Below are 26,537 nucleotides of genomic sequence, written 5' to 3'. Positions count from 1 at the left end.
GTGTCCACACGATGTCAATAACAGCTGAGCTCTGTAAATGTAAGCCTTTTCAGTATTTCTGCAGCTGAGGGGAAGGACCTTGCTCACCACCTCATCACTCCCCATTACAATCAGATAGAGGGAGGACAGGAATGCCCAGTCAGCCATTTTTATGTTGTCTTGGAATGCAATAAAATGTTCCCTCTGTTAGCGGGTGTTACTGCTGTTTCCACAGGAAATATTTAGGTTGGAGGAATGTGCTTTGATGGCACATGTATATGCACCAAACAGCATACAGTTAGTTTTAGTTAGTATTCCGTGATTACCAAAGAATGTTATTCCTATTTTCTCATGTAGTCCATATGTTTGTGTGACATTCCCATAACTTTTGTAAATAGATTGTAGATTTAGTACATTTCAAGGGTGCTAAACAAATTCTATTACATTACGAAAAGTACATGCAACTGCTGCGAGAGCTATTTTCAGAACTGTTGAAATAAAGATTAACTCTGACTGTACCATGATTTCTGCCATATGGTCTGTTAGAATATTCTGAACCTTATTACAATGGTCGTCCATGGTAATATTCTGAACCTTATTACAATGGTCGTCCATGGTAATATTCTGAACCTTATTACAATGGTCGTCCATGGTAATATTCTGAACCTTATTACAATGGTCGTCCATGGTAATATTCTACACCTTATTACAATGGTCGTCCATGGTAATATTCTACACCTTATTACAATGGTCGTCCATGGTAATATTCTGCACCTTATTACAATGGTCGTCCATGGTAATATTCTGAACCTTATTACAATGGTCGTCCATGGTAATATTCTGAACCTTATTACAATGGTCGTCCATGGTAATATTCTACACCTTATTACAATGGTTGTCCATGGTAATATTCTGCACCTTATTACAATGGTCGTCCATGGTAATATTCTACACCTTATTACAATGGTCGTCCATGGTAATATTCTACACCTTATTACAATGGTCGTCCATGGTAATATTCTGAACCTTATTACAATGGTCGTCCATGGTAATATTCTACACCTTATTACAATGGTCGTCCATGGTAATATTCTGCACCTTATTACAATGGTCGTCCATGGTAATATTCTACACCTTATTACAATGGTCGTCCATGGTAATATTCTGCACCTTATTACAATGGTCGTCCATGGTAATATTCTACACCTTATTACAATGGTCGTCCATGGTAATATTCTACACTTTATTACAATGGTCGTCCATGGTAATATTCTACACTTTATTACAATGGTCGTCCATGGTAACATTATACACCTTATTACAATGGTCGTCCATGGTAATATTCTGCATCTTATTACAATTGTCGTCCATGGTAATATTCTACACCTTATTACAATGGTCGTCCATGGTAACATTATACACCTTATTACAATGGTCGTCCATGGTAATATTCTGCACCTTATTACAATTGTCGTCCATGGTAATATTCTACACCTTATTACAATGGTCGTCCATGGTAACATTATACACCTTATTACAATGGTCGTCCATGGTAATATTCTGCACCTTATTACAATTGTCGTCCATGGTAATATTCTACACCTTATTACAATGGTCGTCCATGGTAATATTCTACACCTTATTACAATGGTCGTCCATGGTAATATTCTACACCTTATTACAATGGTCGTCCATGGTAATATTCTACACATTATTACAATGGTCGTCCATGGTAATATTCTGCACCTTATTACAATTGTCGTCCATGGTAATATTCTACACCTTATTACAATGGTCGTCCATGGTAATATTCTACACCTTATTACAATGGTCGTCCATGGTAATATTCTACACCTTATTACAATGGTCGTCCATGGTAATATTCTACACTTTATTACAATGGTCGTCCATGGTAATATTCTGCACCTTATTACAATTGTCGTCCATGGTAACATTATACACCTTATTACAATGGTCGTCCATGGTAATATTCTACACCTTATTACAATGGTCGTCCATGGTAATATTCTACACCTTATTACAATGGTCGTCCATGGTAATATTCTACACTTTATTACAATGGTCGTCCATGGTAATATTCTACACTTTATTACAATGGTCGTCCATGGTAATATTCTACACTTTATTACAATGGTCGTCCATGGTAACATTATACACCTTATTACAATGGTCGTCCATGGTAATATTCTGCACCTTATTACAATTGTCGTCCATGGTAATATTCTACACCTTATTACAATGGTCGTCCATGGTAATATTCTACACCTTATTACAATGGTCGTCCATGGTAATATTCTACACCTTATTACAATGGTCGTCCATGGTAATATTCTACACCTTATTACAATGGTCGTCCATGGTAATATTCTACACCTTATCCACGTTGCACCTTATCCATATGCACCTTAGCCACAGATTTCCTTTCCTGAAAACTGAAAGTATCTACTGTACCTGTGTGCGGAGTCTACCTTGTAGATGTAGTTGTGGGTTTTAACAGTACACAAATTCTGTGATTGTATAAAAAAAATAAAAAAAGCTTTGTTACATTGTAACAGGTCTCTTTTGAACTGAAGCCATTGACCATTTGATGAAGTCCATGATGATACATGCCATCTGTTTTCATGTTTGAAACATAACACTCTTTGGTTAAAATCCTCCAGTTGAGAAGAGATAGTTAGCAGAGATGGGTCCCCTCTATTGCAAGATCGGTGTACCCCTGTGCCTGGCCTTTGTGCCATCTCCACTGCCTGACTTAGCCAGGTCAATGAGGAGGAGCCAAGCCAATAAAAGAGGGGCATCTCTGGCCACATAGATACCAAGGGACCCAGGGGGGATCCAAAGTGAAGGGCACTGCTGCACCCCAAAAACCCAGATAAAGTGGCATCTAGGAGAGAGGAGAGCATCGTTTGACACTTATCGTTTCAAGAGGACCTGGACCTGTGCCTCAGGATCCACGGGACAAGACTAGATCAGTAGAAGCTTGGAAAGAGGTATGTGAGACTTTAGATCCCTCAAACTCAACTGGACCTTGAAGCCAGTGCCAGTGCTTGTTTTCATTGTTCCTGTCTAATCAGGGACTGATTTAATTATCAGGTAGAATGGAAAACCACCAGGCTCTGGACATCATAGGATAAGAGTTGTGTACCCTGCTTTAGATCATAGCTACATCTTACTCATGGTATTAAATCCCGATTGGTGTTTTTAAATCATTGATGAAGGATTTTAAAGCTGATTCCTTGACCTTGTCACGCCCTGATCTGTTTCACCTGTCCTTGTGATTGTCTCTACTCCCTCCTGGTGTCGCTCATTTTCCCCAGTCTATTTATCTCTGTGTTTCCTGTCTCTCTGTGCCAGTTCGTCTTGTATGTTTTTCCAAGTCAACCAACGGTTTTCCCGTTCTCCTGCTTTTTGATATTCTCCTTTTTCTAATCCTCCCGGTTTTGACCCTTGCCTGTTTCTGGACGTTGTACCCGCCTGCCTGAACATTCTGCCTGCCTTGACCACGAGCCTGTCTGCCACTCTGTACATCCTGGACTCTGATCTGGTTTTGACCTTTTGCCTGTCCACGACCATTCTCTTGCCTACACCTTTTGGATTAATAAACATTGTAAGACACCAACCATCTGCCTCCTGTGTCTGCATCTGGGTCTCGCCTTGTGTCATGATAGACCTGTCAATGTTTTAATTTGTTGTTTTATGATTTTGTTATACTCCTTTGATTTCTATGTTTTTTTATAGATTACTTGTTGTTTTTCAGGTTGGTCTGTCTGTAATTGTGTAATGACTTGGTGCTGCCTATCTTGGCCAGGACGCTCTTCAAAAAGAGCGTCCTGGCCAAGATCTCAAATCTCAAAGAGCCCTTACTGACCCAAATCTCAAAGAGCCCTTACTGGTTAAATAAAGATAAAAAGAAGAATACTAAAAAATCAAGAAGTAGTAATCACAGCTCAGATCAAGCTTATTTCTATCATAACACATATTAACTTTTACAGCTTTGAGTTTCACAGGCCTTACATGTCCCCCTATCATTGAGGGGATCAAATTTGCAGCATCTGATAATGATAATATTTAAGACTTGCAGGATCATTAAGATTGAGAGATGACGTATTGAACCAAAAGTATGGTACCACAGTAGATGAACTGGCAGGGAATATGAATACAACCACCATCACATATGGGAATTATTTTCACCAAACTGAAGAGGGGGGTAGAAATTCCACAAGATTTGAAGACAGGATCAAAGCTTTAGAACAGCCCACACAATAGTTAATGGGTGGTGGTGTACGTGCATACCGTGCGTGCACAATTGCATGTGTGAATTATGTAGGGAGGGTGTTATTAGAGCACAGTTTGTTATAATGTAAATGAGAACTGGAATAGTGACAAGTGCATCAAGTTCATGACAGGCCGACAATAGCCTGCTTTCATCAAGGCCAACCTGTTTCATAACAATTGTCAGATCCATGATTGCACAGATAGGAACACAGACACACACGGTGGAAAAGTGAGAGACCTTACACATGATATGCAGATCACAGGGATAGCATCAACAAACATCTCCCTGGATGCTGACTAGACTAGCGCTGGATCCAAAATAAGCAGAGAGAGAGTCTGACTCATGTGTTCTGCCCAGCACTGTGGTGCAGATTAGTGTCTCCACATGTTTACTTTTATTTCCACACTCGTTCTTTTCAACATTCAACCTCACGCCATCCCAGCTCCCCCAGAAGCACATTAACACATTGACAAAAGATCCACAGACAGTGCAGTGCTGGCCAGTACACATGCATGCACTCACACCTGCGCACCCTCCCAAATACGCACACATCCGGACACACAGACACAAACACATACACACACATTAGGATACACAGTTCTGTTGCACAAATGTTACTGTAAACACTGTACAATTAATGTAATCGTGATATAATGACTATGATTGTTCTACACAGAGGCTAGAGCCCGTAGGCATGGTACTTAAAGATGGGTCATTTACTTTCAATGTTGGTCACATATTAACAGCCTGTGAATTAAATACATGTATGAACAGGGTCCTCATGCACCCCATGGATGAGGATAAGTTGCCCTGACCAACATATATGCCAATTGCACACACATTGTGACGATATGCCACATATATACGTATATATACAGTATATATATTATTTTCTTACCACAAACTATCGGCGAGGGACTCATTTCATTTTAGCTGCTTCCAGTATTTTATGGGAACAAACTAAAATAGTTTGATGATTATTTTCCGTGCAAAATTGCAGTTCATATGTCAAAGTATGAAAGATATATGAACTGAAAGCTAGTGATGATACAAGACATAACTGTCAGTATTACTAAGTAATGACACTAATAGAGGATAATGTATAACATTTTTATAATGACTGATTGAACATACTCCATATGTACATGGACAGATCATGCTGTCCTATAGCAAGTGATTAGGATACTTGCTTCGTCTGCTCATTGACGTTTTAAGAGAAAGGTTAGCTTCCATTCTCAAAGTTCACTACTGCTAAGTTCATCTGGAATCAATCAGCACAGTCAGGAAACTTGGCTCCCGTTTGAATGCAATTGTGTCTATTTGAGGAAAGACATGACATCAAATGTGGAGTCTTTTGTCCGTTTTGACTCAGACATTGTTGGGGAGGGGGGTCTTTTTAGTGGCCAGGATGAGTGGTGTTCCTGGAGGCACTGTGACTAGTTGTGGTATGAGAACGGCCTGAGAGACTTCACCACAGACTGTTTGTCTTGGGCAGGGATTACTCTACAGTTTGACCGTCAAAGCATGGTACAGGACTCCCTGCCTAAAGCCTTTTCCTCTTCAGTTATAACTACATATTAATTTTCATGAATTCTGTGGAGTGGCACAGTAGTTAATTACCCAAAACAACAACAACCATATGGTTCTTTCTGGTTTGAAACATTTATGAATAACAAAATAATTTTGAAAATCCCCCAGAATCAGTTACTGGTCAAAATTATACCGAAATCTATCTTGATTATTGTCGATCTAATATTTATATATTTCTTAATTCCATTCTTTTACTTTTAGATTAGTGTGTATTGTATGTGTATTATTTTTAGATACTACTGCACTGTTAGATACTACTGCACTGTTGGAGCTAGGAACACAAGCATTTTGCTACACCCGCAATAACATCTGCTAAATATGTGTATGTGACCAATACAATTTGATTTGATTTGATTTGACAACATACAATGAGCCTATTGCCTATATATACAAAGCTGCTTTCCTAGGAGTGAGTGAATTCTTAAATTAATGGAGCAATCACATTCCCATTAGTGGTTTCACTCTCTCCTGCTCCGTGTTAGCGGTGGGCGAAAATGACTGCTGAGTTTCCATGTCTCTCTTGGAGACAACCTCAGTAGCCATGTATCCCGAGAGTGGGGTCATGGTTTCTCTCTCTGCACTCGGAAAAAGGGAACTGCAATGGGAGAGGGCGCCAATTGCAATTAGATGTGGGGGCATCTTACATAAGGAGCTGGAAAGAGTTTTCTAGAAAAATGTGCGTGTGTGTGTGTGGTTCACTTTACTATCTTTTGGGGTTCCAAAAGTCCTCACAAGGATAGTAAAACATGGAAAAGTTGATAGGTGTGGACATTTCGCAGGTCCCCAAGAGGAAAAATGCTCTTTTAGGCTTAGGGGTTAGGTTTAGGGTTAGGGTTAGAATTAAGGTTAGGTGTTGGGATTAGGGTTAGGTTTAGTTTTAGGGTTAGAGGTTTGGGCTTAGGGTTAATGTTAGGGTTAAGGGTTTGGTTAAGGGTTATGTTTAGGATTAGAGGTTAGGGAAAATATAATTTTGAATGGGAATAAATGTTCCCACTTGGATAGTAAAAACAACGTGTGTGTGTGTGAGAGCGAGAATGAGTGTGTGTGTGTGTGAGAGATGGAGTGTGTGTGTGTTGGTATGCATGCGTGCGGAATCATTGTCAAAATACAACAGACACAATAGTTCTTATTAAGGCCCACTTTGATATGTAAATATCTTTATTGTGGTCACAATAACAGCGCCTCTTCAACCTCAGGAGGCTGAAGAAATTTGGCTTGGCACCTAAAACCCTCAAAAACTTTTACAGATGCACAATTGAAAGCATCCTGTCGGGCTGTATCACCGCCTGGTACGGCAACAGCACCGCCCGCAACCGCACCGCCCGCAACCGCAGGGCTCTCCAGAGAGTTGTGCGGTCTGCCCAACACATCACCGGGGGCAAGCTACCTGCCCTCTAGGACACCTACAGCACCCGATGTCACAGGCAGGCCAAAAAGATCATCATGGACATCAACCAACCGAGTCACTGCCTGTTCACCCTGCTATCATCCAGAACGCGAGGTCAGTACAGGTGCATCAAAGCTGCGACTGAGAGACTGAAAAACAGCTTCTATCTCAAGGCTATCAGACTGTTAAATAGCCATCACTAGCACATTAGAGGCTGCTGCCCGATATATATAGACTTGAAATCACTGGCCACTTTAATAATGGAACACTAGTCACTTTAATAATGCTCACATATTTTGCATTACTCATCTCACATGTATATACTATATTCTATCCTATTCTACTGTAGCTTAGTCTATGCCGCTCTGACATTGCTCGTCCAAATATTTATATATTCTAATTCCATTCCTTTACTTTAGATTGTGTGTATTGTTAGATATTACTTGTTAGATATTACTGCGCTGTTGGAGCTAGGAACACAAGCATTTTGCTACAACCACAATAACATCTGCTAAACACGTGAATTTGACAAATACAATTTTATTTTATTTTATTTGATTAATGAAGGTCAACTCAATACGTCTTTGTTAGGGAAATGTAGGCATACAGTGGGGAGAACAAGTATTTGATACACTGCCGATTTTGCAGGTTTTCCTACTTACAAAGCATGTAGAGGTCTGTAATTTTTATCATAGGTACACTTCAACTGTGAGAGACGGAATTTAAAACAAAAATCCAGAAAATCACATTGTATGATTTTTAAGTAATTAATTCGCATTTTATTGCATGACATAAGTATTTGATCACCTACCAACCAGTAAGAATTCCGGCTCTCACAGACCTGTTAGTTTTTCTTTAAGAAGCCCTCCTGTTCTCCACTCATTACCTGTATTAACTGCACCTGTTTGAACTCGTTACCTGTATAAAAGACACCTGTCCACCCACTCAATCAAACAGACTCCAACCTCTCCACAATGGCCAAGACCAGAGAGCTGTGTAAGGACATCAGGGATAAAATTGTAGACCTGCACAAGGCTGGGATGGGCTACAGGACAATAGGTAAGCAGCTTGGTGAGAAGGCAACAACTGTTGGCGCAATTATTAGAAAATGGAAGAAGTTCAAGATGACGGTCAATCACCCTCGGTCTGGGGCTCCATGCAAGATCTCACCTCGTGGGGCATCAATGATCATGAGGAAGGTGAGGGATCAGCCCAGAACTACACGGCAGGACCTGGTTAATGACCTGAAGAGGGCTGGGACCACAGTCTCAAAGAAAACCATTAGTAACACACTACGCCGTCATGGATTAAAATCCTGCAGCGCACGCAAGGTCCCCCTGCTCAAGCCAGTGCATGTCCAGGCCCGTCTGAAGTTTGCCAATGACCATCTGGATGATCCAGAGGAGGAATTGGAGAAGGTCATGTGGTCTGATGAGACAAAAATAGAGCTTTTTGGTCTAAACTCCACTCGCCGTGTTTGGAGGAAGAAGAAGGATTAGTACAACCCCAAGAACACCATCCTAACCGTGAAGCTTGGAGGTGGAAACATCATTCTTTGGGGATGCTTTTCTGCAAAGGGGACAGGATGACTGCACCGTATTGAGGGGAGGATGGATGGGGCCATGCATCGCGAGATCTTGGCCAACAACCTCCTTCCCTCAGTAAGAGCATTGAAGATAGGTCGTGGCTGGGTCTTCCAGCATGACAACGACCCGAAACACACAGCCAGGGCAACTAAGGAGTGGCTCCGTAAGAAGCATCTCGAGGTCCTGGAGTGGCCTAGCCAGTCTCCAGACCTGAACCCAATAGAAAATCTTTGGAGGGAGCTGAAAGTCCGTATTGCCCAGCGACAGCCCCGAAACCTGAAGGATCTGGAGAAGGTCTGTATGGAGGAGTGGGCCAAAATCCCTGCTGCAGTGTGTGCAAACCTGGTCAAGAACTACAGGAAACGTATGATCTCTGTAATTGCAAACTAAGGTTTCTGTACCAAATATTCAGTTCTGCTTTTCTGATGTATCAAATACTTATGTCATGCAATAAAATGCAAATTAATTACTTAAAAGTCATACAATGTGATTTTCTGGATTTTTGTTTTAGATTCCGTCTCTCACAGTTGAAGTGTACCTGTGATAAAAATTACAGACCTCTACATGCTTTGTAAGTAGGAAAACCTGCAAAATCGGCAGTGTATCAAATACTTGTTCTCCCCACTGTACATGTACATGACAAACCAAGCCCGGCAGACTTCACAGAGCATGACAAGTGAAATGGCACCTTTCTCTGAGAAGAACAGTGTATGGAATCTTGAGCAGTGCAGCTCAGTGACCCTCACTCACATGTCCTTTCACCAACCCCACTTAAGCCCAAGATGTGTTTACTTTTTCCCGCAAAAAGATGTGGTGATTTCTCTCCTGTCCTTTCCCTTTTGATGTGGGATAGGATGACCTATTGATCCATGTGCGCGATGCCGCTGATTGGCTGCTGTCAGCTGGTTGTGGGTTGGGGTCAGGGAAAGAGCCGGTGGTGAGCAGATGAAACATGCTCCTCTGATCCCTCACCGGCACTTCATAGTGTGTGGAACGCCCCCCGGCCCTTCATAGTGTGTGGAACGCCCCCACGGAGTCCTGCCGCCTTCACTTCAAGGTGGACCTGGACCTCAGTGTCATCGACATCGTGGCAAACCTCAACGAGACCCTTAGTGGACCTAATGTCACCATCTTCTACCACAGCCACCTGGGCTATTACCCTTACTACGCCAGCTCTGGGGACCCCATCAATGCTGCCCCAGAACCAGAGCCTGTCCAAGCACCTGAGCAAGGCCAGTGCTGACAGCGACAAGCTCATCCTCCACAAGGAGGCCTGGGTGTCATTGACTGGGAGAACTGGAGGCACAGTGGGTGCGTAACTGGGTGAGCAACTGGGGCTCCAAGGAGCAGATCCGAAAGCTCCATCTAGGCAGGCCTGAGATCAAGGTGGAGAAGGAGGTCAAAGGAGGCTGGGCAGGCCTTCATTCCATTCCTTTACTTAGATTTGTGTGTATTACTGTCGGAACTAGAAGCACAAGCATTTCACTACACTTGCAATAACATCTGCTAACCATGTGTATGTGACTAATAACATTTGATTTGATTTGATGAACAACACTCTACTGTTAGACGAAAGTTGACGACCTGACGGCCTCTGGGGCTTCAAACTGTTCCCTGACCTCAAAAACTAAGGTGTCAAGACACACCTGCATCGCTGCATGAGTGAATGTCTAACGTGGAGCACGTCCATAATGACCACCTGGTGTGGCTTTGAAGTGAGAGCACAGCCCTCTACCCTTCCGTGTACCTACTACGAACTCAAGTCCACGGCCAACACCGTCAAGTTCGTTCACTACCCAGTCAGAGGCCATGAGGATTGCGTCCATCACACACACTGACTTCACTCTGCCCGTGTTTGTCTACTACAGACTCTTCTACGCTTCCACCTTCACGATCCTCTCAGAGGTGAGAAGGATTACTAAACACTGGTGATATTGGGAAACTGGTAACTTCCGTTGCTGTTGGTTCAAGAGCAAAAATAGATGTTAGGACAAGGATAAATATTCCAACACATTTTCTTAAGTTAGCTATTTTTCTCATTGCGGCAAGTGTTTTATTGTCTGTCAGTCATTGTGATAAACTACCTAACCTCTGCATTTTTCTGTCAAGCAACTTGTCTCGTCTCGCCCCATGTTTTGCCCCCTAGTCAGTGTGGTGGATAAAAAGCTATTAATCAACTGAAGCTTCTAGAACTGTCACAGGGCTATGAATGGAATGCACAGTCTCAGCTACGAGACCTCAGATGACCTTTAATTGATTTACAACACCTGGGTGTTGTCCAGGAAAAAAAAATTGTGCCTAACCCTAGGCACTTAAGTAAATCTGAAAGTACTGGATAGTTATGTCACGTTCTGACCCTAGTTCTTTTGTTATTTCTTTGTTTTAGTGTGGTCAGGGTGTGAGTTGGGTGGGTTGTCTATGTTAGTTTTTCTATGATTTTCTATTTCTGTGTTTGGCCTGATATGGTTCTCAATCAGAGGCAGCTGTCAATCGTTGTCCCTGATTGAGAACCATATTTAGGTACCCTGTTTTCTATTGTGTTTTGTGGGTGGTTATTTTCAGTCTTTGTGTGTCTGCACCAGACAGAACTGTTTTGGTTATTTCTTTGTTATTTTGTTATTCAGTGTTCTGTTTTGATGATTATTAAACATCATGAACACTTACCACGCTGCACCTTGGTCCTCACCTTCTTCCACCGACGACAGCCGTTACAAGTTAATTATAAGCAATATAACATTTCACCTTGCCCTCTGATTGCCTGGGTGGGATATTGCTTACCTATCTAAACCTTTAAGGTGTATAAAAGTGCCTATTGAGAGTAGCTGCTAGGGGCTGGTTCTAGACTGGGCCATGATGTCTATTCTGACATTCAGGGGTCAAGAGGTAAAACATAACAATGAAATATGAACCAATACTGGACACTGGAGTGGGAGCAAGCATTGACCTCAACATACTCTGACTTGAGGGGAAGACTGTGTTTGGAGTGTTACATCTTCTCTTATATTTCTCCTAGAGTGACCTGGTCCACACTATTGGAGAGAGCGCAGCTCTTGGGGCGTCGGGAATGGTATTTGGGGCTCCTCCGAAGATGCTCGAACTCAAAATGTTCCATAGAGTAGGGTTTCTTAATCCTGAATAGCTTGGATCCACAGCAGGGCACAGTTTTGTTACTTTCTGGCAACACGTGATTTCAACTAATCATCAAACCCAGATGTGAAAGTGCTGGTTAAGAAAAAAGTGTGCCTCTTTCTGTACTCCAGGGAGAAACCATAAAATGGAGAGTCATGAAACATGTGACCCATGCTTCAACGTTAAAGTATATAAAATATCATTACAATTACATAATAATGTCTTGTTGCCTGCAGTAAGCAAGAGCTGCTAGTGTCTACAGGGTTCCATGACAGGACATGACATCAAGCACTTTCAACGTGGGATTCCCTTCCTAGCCAGTTCTCAGTGTCTCCTAAAATAGTATGTTTCAGCACAGTCACTGTGGTTTATGAGATTAGGAGCCTTGGAAATGGCCTGATTTATATCAGACAGACAGTGCTGTGGTGTTCTTTTGGAAAAGGATTTTGTGGGTCATTTTGCATTCTGTTTACAAGAGGCGCATCAGTAATACATGAAGTGTGGATGTGGATTAATTTGCATTATATACAGATGTTGAATCTTAATTTGACCAGTATTGTGGCAGAAAAATTATCCTGCAGCAACAGGATTTGAACATTTAGTCGGTGGTTATGCTATTAGCTAGCCAAAATTAGGCTACATAAAAAGTGCAATACTGTTAATACAACCGTGTGTTAGTGCAAGTTATTAGTGAATTTATGTAAATCATGAAGCTCATCTGCGGTGCAGGAAAATTCTCAGAAACATAAGAGTGATCAAATTAAGATCCCACACCTGTACAGGGTGAAGGACTTAAAGGAGGAATTTTTCCACTATTTCGTATTCAAATGATGATATGTTTTTACCGAACTCATTCTGTGTATCAGATGGTACATTTCATAATTAAGCCTGGATTCCCTCTATTACAGTTTTAAGAGGCAATAAATTAGAGAAGAAAAGATCATCAAAGGATAGTTAGTACAGATGTAGTGTCACGCCCTGACCTTAGAGATCCTTTTTATGTCTCTTTTTGGTTTGGTCAGGGTGTGATTTGGGGTGGGCATTCTATGTTTTGTTTTTCTATGATTTTCTATTTCTATGTTTTGGCCGGGTATGGTTCTCAATCAGGGACAGCTGTCTATCGTTGTCTCTGATTGGGAACCATACTTAGGTAGCCTTTTTTCCCACCTGTCTTTGTGGGAAGTTGACTTTGTTTAGGGCACTTAGCCTCAGAACTTCACGGTTTGTTTTGTAGTGTTTATTGTTTTGTTCGGCGTCATTTTTGATTAAATAAAGAAAATGTACGCTTACCACGCTGCACCTTGGTCCTCTCCTTTCAACGGCCGTGACATGTAGGATCTTAATTTGATTACTTTTTTGTTGCTGAGAATTTCCCTGCACAGCAGGAAATCCAAACTTGTAGTGTATTCAAGGTTTAAAAAAGCTTCTAAAGTTTGTAATGTCCACTTTAAATGTCAGACTTGATTTGCCCTAACTAAAAATATATCAACCCCTACAAAAATGTAAATGAATTATAATCCACATAACAATCCACATTTCTTGTAGATGCAGGATTATTTTTCTGCTGTAGCAAACTGGATCAAATTAAGATCCTAGATCTGTACATGAAGTAATGAACATACTGTGGGTGACAGAAGGAAGGTTCATTCAACATAACTACTATTTCCATTTAACTGCAGACCTATTTTTAGCTATACTTACAGTGACACCTATACTTATGCTGTGAATCATTATGTGTTTGTGTCTGTCTACGTGTACCTCCAGAGAACTGCCTGGCCGTGAAGAAGTACATTACTGCCCTTTAGGCTACTATGTCATCAAAGTCACTTCAGCAGCCAAGCTGTGCAGTGAAGACCTGTACAAGAAGAATGGCAAGTGTGTGAGGAAGAGCCTCGACTCGGGGGCCTAACTCTGACCCCGCTTCTTCGACATTAGCAGAAACCCGGGCCCGCAGCTTCCACGTGTGCGGCCATCTTAACAACCACAACATCCTGGCCATGAAGCACAAGTTCACCTGCCAGTGCTACCAGGGCTGGACGGGGGTCTACTGTGAGATGCCCCAGATGCCACCCTTGCAATGGGACATACTGGTCACCCTGGACCAGGGACAACAGCCTGCTAGGGGACATACTGGTCACCCTGGCCCAGGGACAACAGCCTGCTAGGGGACATAATGGTCATCCTGTCACTTCACTTCGCCACAAATCAAATTAAATCAAATCAAATCAAAAGTAAAACAAGCAATAATAAAGTGAATAAAGATAACTTGGCTATATACACAGGGTACCAGTACCGAGTTGATGTGCAGGGGTATGAGGTAATTGAGGTACACTCTTAGAAAAAAATATGCTATCTAGATCCTAAAAGGTTTCTCCCCACAGAATAACCCTTTGAATATCTATTTTTGGTTCCAGGTGGAAACCCTTTTCGGTTTCATATAGAACCCTTTCCAAAAGGGTTCTACCTGGAACCAAAAAGGGTTCTCCTATGGGGACAGCCAATAAACCTTTTGGAACCTTTTTTTCTGAATGTTGATACTGTATGTGCATATAACTAGGAATAAAGTGATGGATAATAAACAGTAGCAGCAGCTTATGTGTAAATTCAGATTCAGCTATTTGGTTAAATATTAAACTAAATATTTAGCAGTCTTATGGCTTGGGGGTAGAAGCTGTTCAGGGTCCTGTTGGTTCCAGACTTGGTGCATTGGTACCACTTGCCATGCGGTAGCAGAGAGAAAAGTCTATGACTTGGGTGTCTGGACAATTTTTACAGCCTTCCTCTGACACCGCCTGGTATAGAGGTCCTGGATGGCAGGAAGCAGGGCCCATGTGAGGTACTGGGCCATTTGCACTACCCTCTGTAGTGCCTTACGGTCGGAGGCAGAGCAGTTGCCATACCAGGCAGTGATGCAACCAGTCAGGATGCTCTCGATGGTGTAGCTGTAGAACCTTTTGAGGATCTGAGGACCCATGCCAAATCTTTTCAGTCTCCTGAGGGGGAATAGGTTATGTCAAGCCCTCTTCACGACTGTCTTGGTGTGCTCGGGCCATGTTAGTTTGTTGGTGATGTAGACACCAAGGAACTTGGTGCTCTCAACCTGCTCCACTGCAGCCCCGTCGATGAGAATGGGGGCATGCTCGGTCCTCCTTTTCCTGTAGTTCACAATCATCTCCTTTGTCTTGATCACGTTGAGGGAGAGGTTGTTGTCCTGGCACCACACGGCCAGGTCTCTGACCTCATCCCTATAGACCACCCTAGTCATAGACTGTTCTCTCAGCTACTGCACGGCAAGCGATATCAGAGCGCCTAGTCTATGTCCAAGAGGCTTCTAAACAGCTTTTACCCCCGAGCGATAATACTGGTGAACATCTAGTCAAATGGCTATCCAGACTTTTCTTTACACCACTGCTGCTCTCTGTTGTCATCTATGCATAGTCACTTTATTAACTCTACCTACATGTAGATACTACCTCAACTAATCAGTGCCCCCGCACATTGACTCTGTATCGGTATGCCCCTGTATATAGTCTCGCTATTGTTATTTTACTGCTGCTCTTTAATTAAAAAAAAAACTGCATTGTTCATTAGGGGCTCGTAAGTAAGCATTTCACTGTAAGGTCTAAACCTGTGGTATTCGGCGCATGTGACAAATACAATTTGATATGATTTGATTAAAATTTTAATTCAGATAAATGGAGATGTTTAAATTAGACATCAAACTCGTGACGACATCATTTTTAGGATGACAATAAAGAAGTGGAGATGACCCTTTCAGAAGATATGTTCCTCCTTGTTAATCAACTTAACCGGTGCCTAACCGGTGCCTAACCGGTGCCTAACCGGTGCCTAACCGGTGCCTAACCGGTGCCTAACCCTCTTTTTCCCTCATCAATCTACACACAATACACCATAATGACAAAGCCAAAACAGGTTTTCAGAATTTTTGCAAATGTATTGAAAATAAAAACCAGAAATACCTTATTTACATAAGTATTCAGACCCTTTGCTATGAGATTTATAATTGAGCTCAGGTGCATCCTGTTTCCATTGATCATCCTTGAGATGTTTCTACAACTTGATTGGAGTAGATGTCGTAAATTCAATTGATTGGACATGATTTGGAAAGGCACACACCTGTCTATATAAGGTCCCACAGTTGGCAGTGCATGTCAGACCAAAAACCTGCTCCAGAGCACTCAGGACCTCAGACAGGGGCGAAGGTTCACCTTCCAACAGGACAACGACCCTAAGCACACTGCCAAGACAGCCAAGACAGATCAATGGAGAGACCTGAAAATAGCTGTGCAGTGATACTCCCCATCCAACCTGACAGAGCTTGAGAGGATCTGCAGAGAAGAATGGGAGAAACTCACCAAATACAGGTGTGCCAAGCTTTTAGCGTCATACCCAAGAAGACTCGAGGATGTAATCGCTGCCAAAGGCGCTTGTTTAAAGTACTGAGTAAAGGGTCTGAATACTTATGTAAATGTGATATTTCCGTTTTTTTTATTTTATACGTTTGCACACAACAACAAAAAAGTTTTTGCTTTGTCTGTAGATTGATGAGGGAAAAAAACAATTGAATCATTTTTAGAATAAGGCTGTAACGTAACAAAATGTGGAAAAAGTCACGGGTCTGAATACTTTCCGAATGCACTGTAACTCAAGTGAATCACACAGGCTTTGCACAAAATGCAGGGAAAAGTCTAAACATGATTCTTAGGACATCCCAACTCTGATGTCAGCCCATTGAAGTTACTTTTTTTTACAGAAATGTTAATGTACTTAATTTTCTCATGATTGGCTGATTTCTCCTGATGACCTGGTTGGATATGACTCCAACAGGGCCACCAGGAGGGATCATTCGATGGAATTGGAGCACCCAGCCAATTGATTACATTAAAATAGTGGAAACCCTCAATGGCGCTGCCCTTGCTAAAATGGCCTTTTTGCCACTAGTGGCCTCTATTATTCTCTATGCTTTGAACAAAAACAAGGAGTTTGAGCCCAGAGCCGCCGTGGGCTGGCCTGGGCAAGGAGTATCTTTGCGTTAAATCCCGCCTACTCAAATGACCCTGCTGCCCCAGAGCTAGAGAGGAAGTGAAAGTCACTTGCAAGCTAACATTACAGCCGCCAGAAACAAACACAGTGCAGACTAAGCCAGTAAGCTAACCAACTTGTTTGCAGATAAACTGTCCTTGTAGCAGGGACAACAGAAACAAGCATAATTTTCTGTTCTTGAATCTGAATCAACTCGGCCGCAAAATAAAAAAGACTGCTCATGACCAATACAGAAACCGGATAAACATTGGAATTAATTTTGAATGGTGGAAGAGTGTTGCCAAAATGGCCACTGGTAGGTAAGTATAGGATTGTGTTTTGGGCCTGCTAGGTACGTTAGCTGCTAACCTTAGTGTGTTCAATGTTCAAGCTAACTAACATCTGTATTCAGACCGTTTTGCGCTGGGGCTGAGAGGAACATTTTCTATTTGACAGCTAATTTCCTGCAATTCTACACATTTTGCAATAGGGTGGTGAGAAATATTAGCAGTTTTTAATATAATATCTGAGTGAAACTGACTAACAAAATCAATTGGGGCCCACCGGCCAGTAATTCAACCATTATAACAAGTTTAGCTGGCAACTAATTTAGCAATCTTAAACATATTAGCTGACACCGGCTAATTCAAATCAAATCAAATGTAATTTGTCATATACATACACATATTTAGCAGATGTTTTTGTGGTTGTAGCGACTGACATAACAAGAGAAAAACTGCTCATGCACAACCAAATTTCAAAATTGCACTTTGTATATTATACTATTCTAACTTGCAACAGTAAGTTGAGATCCCAACTGAGTAAATAAAAAGTGGGAAGGTGATCCGTGGGCCTTCAAAAACGGTGATGTCAGTTGCCCAATCCCTGATTGCACAGCACAAACCACACAAGATGCCCAATGCCTTTATTTCAACTAGCTAATGTTAAATAGCTAGTTGAAGCTTGATATGCAGATTGTTAACATTAGTGTGTTTGGTTTGTAGATTATAATGCTAGCTGACTAAGTGGTCGACTGCACCCCAAAAAATGCATCTAGCTATAGAATTCGGTACAGTAACATAACAAAAACATGTATTACTCAGGGAGATACTGGTGGAGACAGTCTGATTTCAAGGGAACCTGAAATCACAAGTTGTGATTGTGATCCCAATATCGAGAGAGATAAGAAATGCTGTATGCATTTTTTGTTATGCTTTGTGATTCAACAATGATTTTGTTGGTAATCGACCAAAATAGTTAGCTACTTTTTACCAATTCAGCACATTGGCTGCCTATATATAGCATTGATTTCTATCAGTACCACTGAATGAATATCCAGTGGGGTCTGTCAAGTAGACAATGGCTCATCTGCATGACATATTGGTGGACTATGGGCCATCAAGTAATAGGATGGTTACATTAGCATGACACATGTTACACTGATTACAACACAACACCACATCCTATGTACCAGTCAAAAGTTTGGACACACCTACTCATTCAAGGGTTTTTCTTTATTTTTAATATTTCTACATTGTAGAATAATAGTGAAGACATCAAAACTATGAAATAACATATATGGAATCATGTAGTAACCAAAAAAGTGTTAAAAAAATGAAAATATATTTCAGATTCTTCAAAGTAGCCACCCTTTGCCTTGATGACAGCTTTGCACACTCTTGGCATACTCTTAATCAACCTCATGAAGAATGCTTTTCCAACAGCCTTGAAGGAGTTCCCACATATACTCAGTGGCAACCTGTCATTCAGGGCAGTGCCCCACCTGATTTGCATGCTATTTTGGCATTAATACGTGTCACATATCAATTTGCAAACAATGTAAAAATATATATATATATATATATATATCATTGAGTTAATAAAGCCGCATAAAAACATGGTCTCTTTTTTGTTTTCTTGAGTAAGGGAGCTTTTTTGTTTTCTTGAGTAAAATTCAGCCTAGCTCAGTGCTTTCTGTGGTAGTGGGGCAAGCCAGCAGAAAATACGGAGCGTTGTGCTGTGATTGGCTCAGTGTTCTGTCACTCATGGGGACACTACGTCAAGTCTAAGGGTAGAGCTCGAAAATTCAAGCCCCTTGGGAGCTGCCATTGAGTTACATTAGCAGTGCCCATCCAAGAAGGCTCAAGGTCATTGGCCACAGATAAAATGATGTCAAATCATGTTATATCTACAGTAGCTTTGATTGGACTGATCAACATCATACTTTCAAAATATTAACTAGCAGTCATCATCATGAATAAAGTCGACAATCTACTGGCAAATCCTTTTTAATCATTGTCATATGAAGAAACGTATCAGTTCTCATTGGCTATTGGACATAAACATTACACAATAAGTTAGAAATCGCAAATTCAACAATGAGTGGTTTGGAAGGAATCAGTGGCTAACTGCAACAATTGCAAAACAATCATTCGCCTGCTATTCAGTGGAGTGGCTGTGTGGTCCCAAGTCTAAGATTAAGGGTCTCTTTTCCTAGTTTAAAATGATAAACATTCAACATTGGCCATGTTGTCAATGAAGCATGATTTGTGCTGCGCAAAACAACTGCTAACTCGGAACTGCAAAATCTGACTTTAGTGTGTTCAAGACAACTGGAAACTCAGGAAAAATGAGCTACGACTGGCAAAATACGTTTTGAACTTTCATCCAACTCGGAATTGTAAATCGGGAACTCAGGCCTCTTTCTAGATCTACGACCTGAAGATCACTGACGTCATCATGATTCAACTTTTTTTTTATTTTCTTGAGTTCCCAGTTGTCTTGAAAGCACCATGAATCCAGAGAATGCCAGACTTTGATGACAAAGTTTGATGACAAAATTTGCCCACGAAGGACCGCGGCACCACCATCCTGTTCAAGTGAACGCAGCACAACAAGGTGAGACCAAAAATGGCCTATTTTCACCTCTTAATTTCACCTACTGTTCTGACTTGGTGGTGCACGCACATGTAGTCTATAACCTGTTTTTGAGAAATGTAATCATCGAATATTGTAAGAGCTTTCATTGTCTGCTCATATGCCCCCTTTATTTTTGCTACGGTTCTGACTTTGTGTACAGGGAGAACACTGTAAGAACGGCCCATGTTCTGAAATCTGTCGCTGTACATTTCAAAAGTGCTGAACAAATAGTTAAATCAAATCAAATCACATTTTATTTGTCACATGCGCCGAGTACAACAGGTGTAGACCTTACAGTAAAATGCTTACTTACAAGCCCTCCTCAAAAATGCAGTAAAACAAAAAATAAGAAATAAGAATAAGAAATAAAAATAACAAATAATTAAAGCAGTAAAATAACAATAGCGAGGCTGTTTACAGGGCACAGAGTCAATGTGCGGGGGCACCGGTTAGTCAAGGTAATTGAGGTAATATGCAGAGGTGGGACCAAGTCCTTGTTTTACAAGTCACAAGTAAGTCTCAAGTCTTAGCACTCAAGTCCCAAGTCAAGACAAGCAAGTCTGAGTCAAGTCTCAAGTCAAGACCAACAAGTCTCAAGTCCTAAACTTTGAGTTTTGAGTCCTAAACAGTTCATAATGTGCTCTTCACCAAATGTAATACCATTTCATATTTTCAGCAAGAGTAATAGTTAGTATATTACATTTCCTCAAATCATGAATGCTTTTAAAAATATATTTATTACTTTCCAAATAACTTAATATTTCTATGGAAATACATGGGTAGCCATAAGAAAGACCCCCCCCCCCCCCCCAATAGCGATCGACTATCGAGGATCAATATGGGGCACAATCGGGCGATGTAGGCTTGTACACAATCGCCCAACCTTAACACACACACACACATTAACATATGTCAATGGCTTCAGTTGTAGCTCAATCTTGGGTGCAATGATCACGTTCCTGCACTGACTGACTGTGTGGAGGCTCATTCATTTAACGTTATGTTAGCCAACATGCTACACTAGCAAAGTTATGAATGATATAGCTGTCGGCTATATAGCCATGACTTACCGTTCTTTGTGCAGCTTCAAATGTCGTACAAAGTTGGAAGTTGTCTGTCATTTTCTTCCCGCATGTTTTGCAAGTTGCAATCTGTTTTTTGTTGATACAGCGTCGTCTTTATATCCGAAAATAATAATTTTGGGTATCATCTTTCCAAGGGCTCCATCTGAATTCACCCGCCGACGTTCCTCTGCACTGCCACGCACAACTTTTTCTCAGCTGGCACAATTTGATTGGCTGCTGTCCAATTCAAACTGTAATCCGTTAAATGAAGAGATGATGCGCTGCACACTTTTTTAATAGCATAATTTTTGGGCTTGGGGAGCTTGGGGAGGGTATTAAGTCAGTTCGAGTCAAAAGGCTCAAGTCCAAGTTAAGTCACGAGTCATTGGTGTTAATGAGCGAGCTAGGACAGACGTAGTCAAAATAAACTGCTGCTACTCTCTGTCATTATCTATGCATAGTCACTTTAATAACTCTACCTACATGTACATATTACCAGAGGTGTGGACTCGAGTCACATGACTTGGACTCGAGTCAGACTCGAGTTACAAATATGATGACTTGCAACTCGACTTTGACTTTAAGGTCATAATCTAAATTATGGATTGCCTCTTATCTGCTTGTCGTCCCCTTATGCCATAGTTTGTACATCTCAATTGTCAGTAGAAACCACATTTGTTTAAGCATGTCAGCCATATCAGCTATGATTTTTAAAAGGCAGTAAATGAGGCTGAATGAACTGTTTCGCTGCCAGACAAGGCTCCGCTGATAGCCATGTGTAGCAGTGGTAAGGTGTTGGGACTGCTGTTGGGACTCTCCTGTTGGGACAGCTTTATGTAGGCCCTAACAGTTTGTGGGCACCATTTGTCACCGTTATAATTAATGTATTGTTTAGTGTTGTGTTGTGGCTTTGCTGGCATGAATTCCACTTTTTTTTGTTATCCCACCAAGATTTACATGCTAAAATCGCCACTGCATATGCTGAGCGCTTGTTGGCTGCTTTTCCTTCACTTTGCGGTCCAACACATCCCAAACCATCTCAATTGGGTTGAGGTAAGTTGATTGTGGAGGCCAGGTCATCTGATGCAGTACTCCATTACTCTCTGTGGTCAAATAGCCCTTAAACAACCTGGAAGTGTGTTTTGGGTCATTGTCCTGGTTAAAAACAAATGATAGTCCCACTAAGCGCAAACCAGATGGGATGGCGTATTGCTGCAGAATGCTGTGGTAGCCATGCTGGTTATGTGTGTCTTTAATTCTAAATAAATCACACACAGTGTCACCAGCAAAGCACCCTCACACCATCCATGCTTCACGGTGGGAACCACACATGTGGAGATAATTCGTTCACTTACTCTGCGTCTCACAAAGACACGGCGATTAGATGCAAAAATCTCAAATTTGGACTCATCAGACCAAAGGACAGATTTCTACCGGTCTAATGTCCATTGCTCATGTTTCTTGGCCCAAGCAAATCTCTTCTTATTATTGGTGTCCTTTTGTAGTGGTTTCTTTGCAGCCATTCGACCATGAATGCCTGATTCACGCAGTCTCCTCTGAACAGTTGATGTTGAGATGTGTCTGTTACTTGAACTCTGTGAAGCATTTATTTGGGCTGCAATTTCTGAGTCTGGTAACTCTAATGAACATATCCTCTGCAGCAGAGATAACTCTGGGTCTTCCTTTCCTGTGGCGGTCCTCATGAAAGCCAGTTTCATCATAGCGTTTGATGGTTTTTGCGATTACACTTGAAAATATTGTTTAAGTTCTTAAAATTTTGCGGATTGACATGTCTTAAAGTAATGATGGACTGTGGTCTTGCCATAATATGGACTTGGTCTTTTACCAAATACGGCTATCTTCTGTATACCACCCCTTACTTGTCACAACACAGCTGATCGGCTTAAACGTTTTAAGATGGAAAGAAATTCCACAATTTAACTTTTAACAAGGCACACCTGCTAATGAATGCATTCAATGTTTTGATCAAAATCAATGTTTTTTTTTGGCATATGCACAGGATACAGTGGGATGTATACAGTAATATGACATTGCATTGTACTGTTGAAGTAACAATTTGTTTAATGTTTTCCCAATGTCAAACCTATAATGCACAGGATAGCTTGGACCTGTTGGATGGAGGAAACAAAGTCAGCCATAGATGATGATGAACATCCTAACCCTTCAGCTGCACAACATGCATTGACATCAGCATTGTGTCAACGTGATGTTCAACCTGCTACACCAGAAACCAACCAAATTAACTTTATTTCTCATTATTTCAATCCAAAAGATCGAATGAACGTCAGCCATTGAGAATCGAACCCCTGAACAGTAGCTGGGCCGTAAATATGTGTTGCCGTCATACCGGCTCTGATGACCTCCTAGGATGCATTGCTGTCATACCGGCTCTGATGACCTCCTAGGATGCATTGCTGTCATACCGGCTCTGATGACCTCCTAGGATGCATTGCTGTCATACCGGCTCTGATGACCTCCTAGGATGCATTGCGGTCATACCGGCTCTGATGACTTCCTAATAGGGGGTGAAAGATGGGAACCAGGAGCAGTACATAACATTTTGTGGCCTACATGTGTGGGACGTGGCAACAGGGTCATCATTCAAAGTTGTTGTGTGTGGCAAGTACTGGTATCATTTCGTGATTCGCTGCGGCACCATGTAGGCGTTTTTCCTGGGAGCTGGTAGATAGCTGTATATGTCCGGCCTTGTATGTATGTTTTATTTCAGTTCTACAAGTGTTCAGTTTTCATTGTACATTTTAATTTTTTTACAAAACAGTTTTTTACCTTATAAAGTTTTTAATTGTGAATTAAAATGAAAACATGTGGATTTTTACATAACAGAGATTTACTTTAGGTGGTCAGTTTTTAATCATGCAGCAAGTAGTCCAAGTCATCCATGGTTCTGTTACTTCACAGTGTTGATGCTGATGAGAGAGAAAATATAATATCACTGAAATGTATTGAAATCACTTATTAGTGCAAGTGTCAATGGGCATTTCCAAACCAAGTTTTCATAGTATTAATTCTAACTCAATGTAATTGTATATTCATTTTTCATCAGGAAAATGTATTGCGTAGTAGAACTGCATAAGTGTTGCTCTCCACTTTCTGGAGGACCGAGTTTTGAAATCAGTGGAATTAGAGTATGATAGCTAAGGAGATGGAGAAAACACCTGTCTCTGGATTACATCTTCAAACTAAAGGCAGCCATGGCATCCGTGACCGCGAGAAGCGTCCATCCATGATGTATACGGGTAAAAATAGTCTAGCTAGCTATATTTTCAGATATGGCACGTTTCTAATTTTGACAAAGTTGTTTTCATTTCAAAGTTAACTGGCTAGCTCGCTAGCTAACATTATGTATATAATCGTATTATTCTGTTCTCAGAGCCATTTGCTTTGCTAGTTATAGCCTAATGTCAGCTAGCTAACATTGAACCTTGTTGGTTAGCTACCTGCAGATTCATTCAGGCTAGTAACGTCATGAGGTGGGATTATGGTTCATTGTTTACCTAGCTAGCTAGCTACATGTCTTAATTTCAGTGATACCCATCCCGGATCAGGGATCCTCCTCATCAAAAAAGCTGACTAGCATAGCCTAGCCTAACGGGACAGGGATATCATATAATATAATTTTCATGAAATCACAAGTCCAATACAGCAAATGAAAGATAAACATCTTGTGAATCCAGCCATCATTTCTGATTTTTAAAATGTTTTACAGCGAAAACACAATATGTATTTATATTAGCTAACCACAATAGCCAAACACACAACCGCATATTTTCACCATGTTTCCACCGCATAGGTAGCTTTCACAAAACCGACAAAATAGAGATATAATTAGTCACTAACCAAGAAACAACTTCATCAGATGACAGTCTTATAACATGTTATACGATACATTTATGTGTTGTTCGAAAATGTGCATATTTGAGGTATAAATCATAGTTTTACATTGCAGCCACCATCAAAAATGGCATCAAAGCAGCCAGAATAATTAAAGAGAGCAACGTGAAATACATAAATACTCATCATAAAACATTTATGAAAAATACATGGTGTACAGCAAATGAAAGATAAACATCTTGTGAATCCAGCCAATATTTCCGATTTTTTAAGTGTTTTACAGCGAAAACACAATATAGAATTATATTAGCTTACCACAATAGCCAAACACACAAACGCAGTTATTCACCGCAGAGGTAGCTTTCGCAAAAACCAGCAAAAGATATAAAATTAAATCACTAACCTTTGGACAACTTCATCAGATGACAGTCTTATAACATCATGTTATACAATACACTTATGTTTTGTTCGAAAATGTGCATATTTAGCGCTGCAATCGTGGTTATACATTGTGAATATGTAGCAACATTTTCCCAGAATGTCCGGAGATATTTTGGACACTCACCTAATCTGACCAAAGAACTCATCATAAACTTTACATAAAAATACTTTTGGTATGGCAAATGAAAGATACACTGGTTCTTAATGCAACCGCTGTGTTAGATTTAAAAAAAGAACTTTACAATAACATACAGCTTGCGTTATTGTGAGACACTACTCACCAACACGGCGGAGAATAGGACTCAACATTTTACACAGAAATACGAAATAACATCATAAATGTTTTCTTACTTTTGTTGAGCTTCCATCAGAATGTTGTACAAGGAGTACTTGGTCCAGAATAAATCGTTGTTTGGTTTTAGAATGTCCATTTCTTCTGTCGAATTAGCAACCTTAGCTAGCCATGTGGCGCGAACATGCCCATCAACTCTTGGCGCAAAGAACGGAAAATTCCAAAAGTCCCAATAAACGTTGAATAAACTAATAAAAGTCCTTTATGATGTTATTATCACATCTATCAAATAAAATCAGAGCCGGAGATATTCGCCGTGTATACGTAACGCTTTTCAGAAGCCAATGTTGAGCTCCGCGGCGCGCCTTGGTAGACAAAGAAAATTCCTGACCTGCCACTCCAAAAGCTCTTGTTCGGCCTCATATCAAGCTAGACACCCCATTCCACCTTCCACTGCCTGTTGACATCTAGTGGAAGGCGTATGAAGTGCATGCATATCGATAAATATAAGGCAATTGAATAGGCAGGCCCTGAAACAGAGCCTCGTTTTCAGATTTTTCACTTCCTGCATGGAAGTTTGCTGCAAAATGAGTTCTGTTTTACTCACAGACATAATTCAAACAGTTTTAGAAACGTCTGAGTGTTTTTTATCCAATAGTAATAATAATATGCATATTGTATGATCTAGAAAAGAGTACGAGGCCGTTTCATTTGGGCACGATTTTTTCCAAAGTGAAAACAGCGCCCCCCTATTGACAAGAAGTTAACAAAAGACTCCACTATGCAAGTAACCATTTCAATAAAATGTCACTGCGACAACGGTTGCTAGACGTAGCTGGTAAATTTGCTCTGGCTATCTAATCTGAATTAAGAGCACTCTCATCTGAGTGTGCCTGAGTGCAGAATAACTGACAAATGTTCATGCTCAACACCCATT

At 41.0% G+C, this 26,537-nt stretch overlaps 1 pseudogene; it reads left to right on the top strand.

The window, feature by feature from the left end:
• The first annotated feature begins 7,281 nt into the window (after positions 1-7,281).
• On the top strand, positions 7,282-14,133 carry LOC139577984 (hyaluronidase-like; annotated as a pseudogene).
• The last annotated feature ends 12,404 nt before the right edge of the window (positions 14,134-26,537 follow it).

This window comes from Salvelinus alpinus, chromosome 6 (genome assembly GCF_045679555.1).
Source record: "Salvelinus alpinus chromosome 6, SLU_Salpinus.1, whole genome shotgun sequence".
Classification (NCBI taxonomy): Eukaryota; Metazoa; Chordata; class Actinopteri; order Salmoniformes; family Salmonidae; genus Salvelinus; species Salvelinus alpinus.
This window is presented reverse-complemented; position numbering and strand designations above follow the sequence as displayed.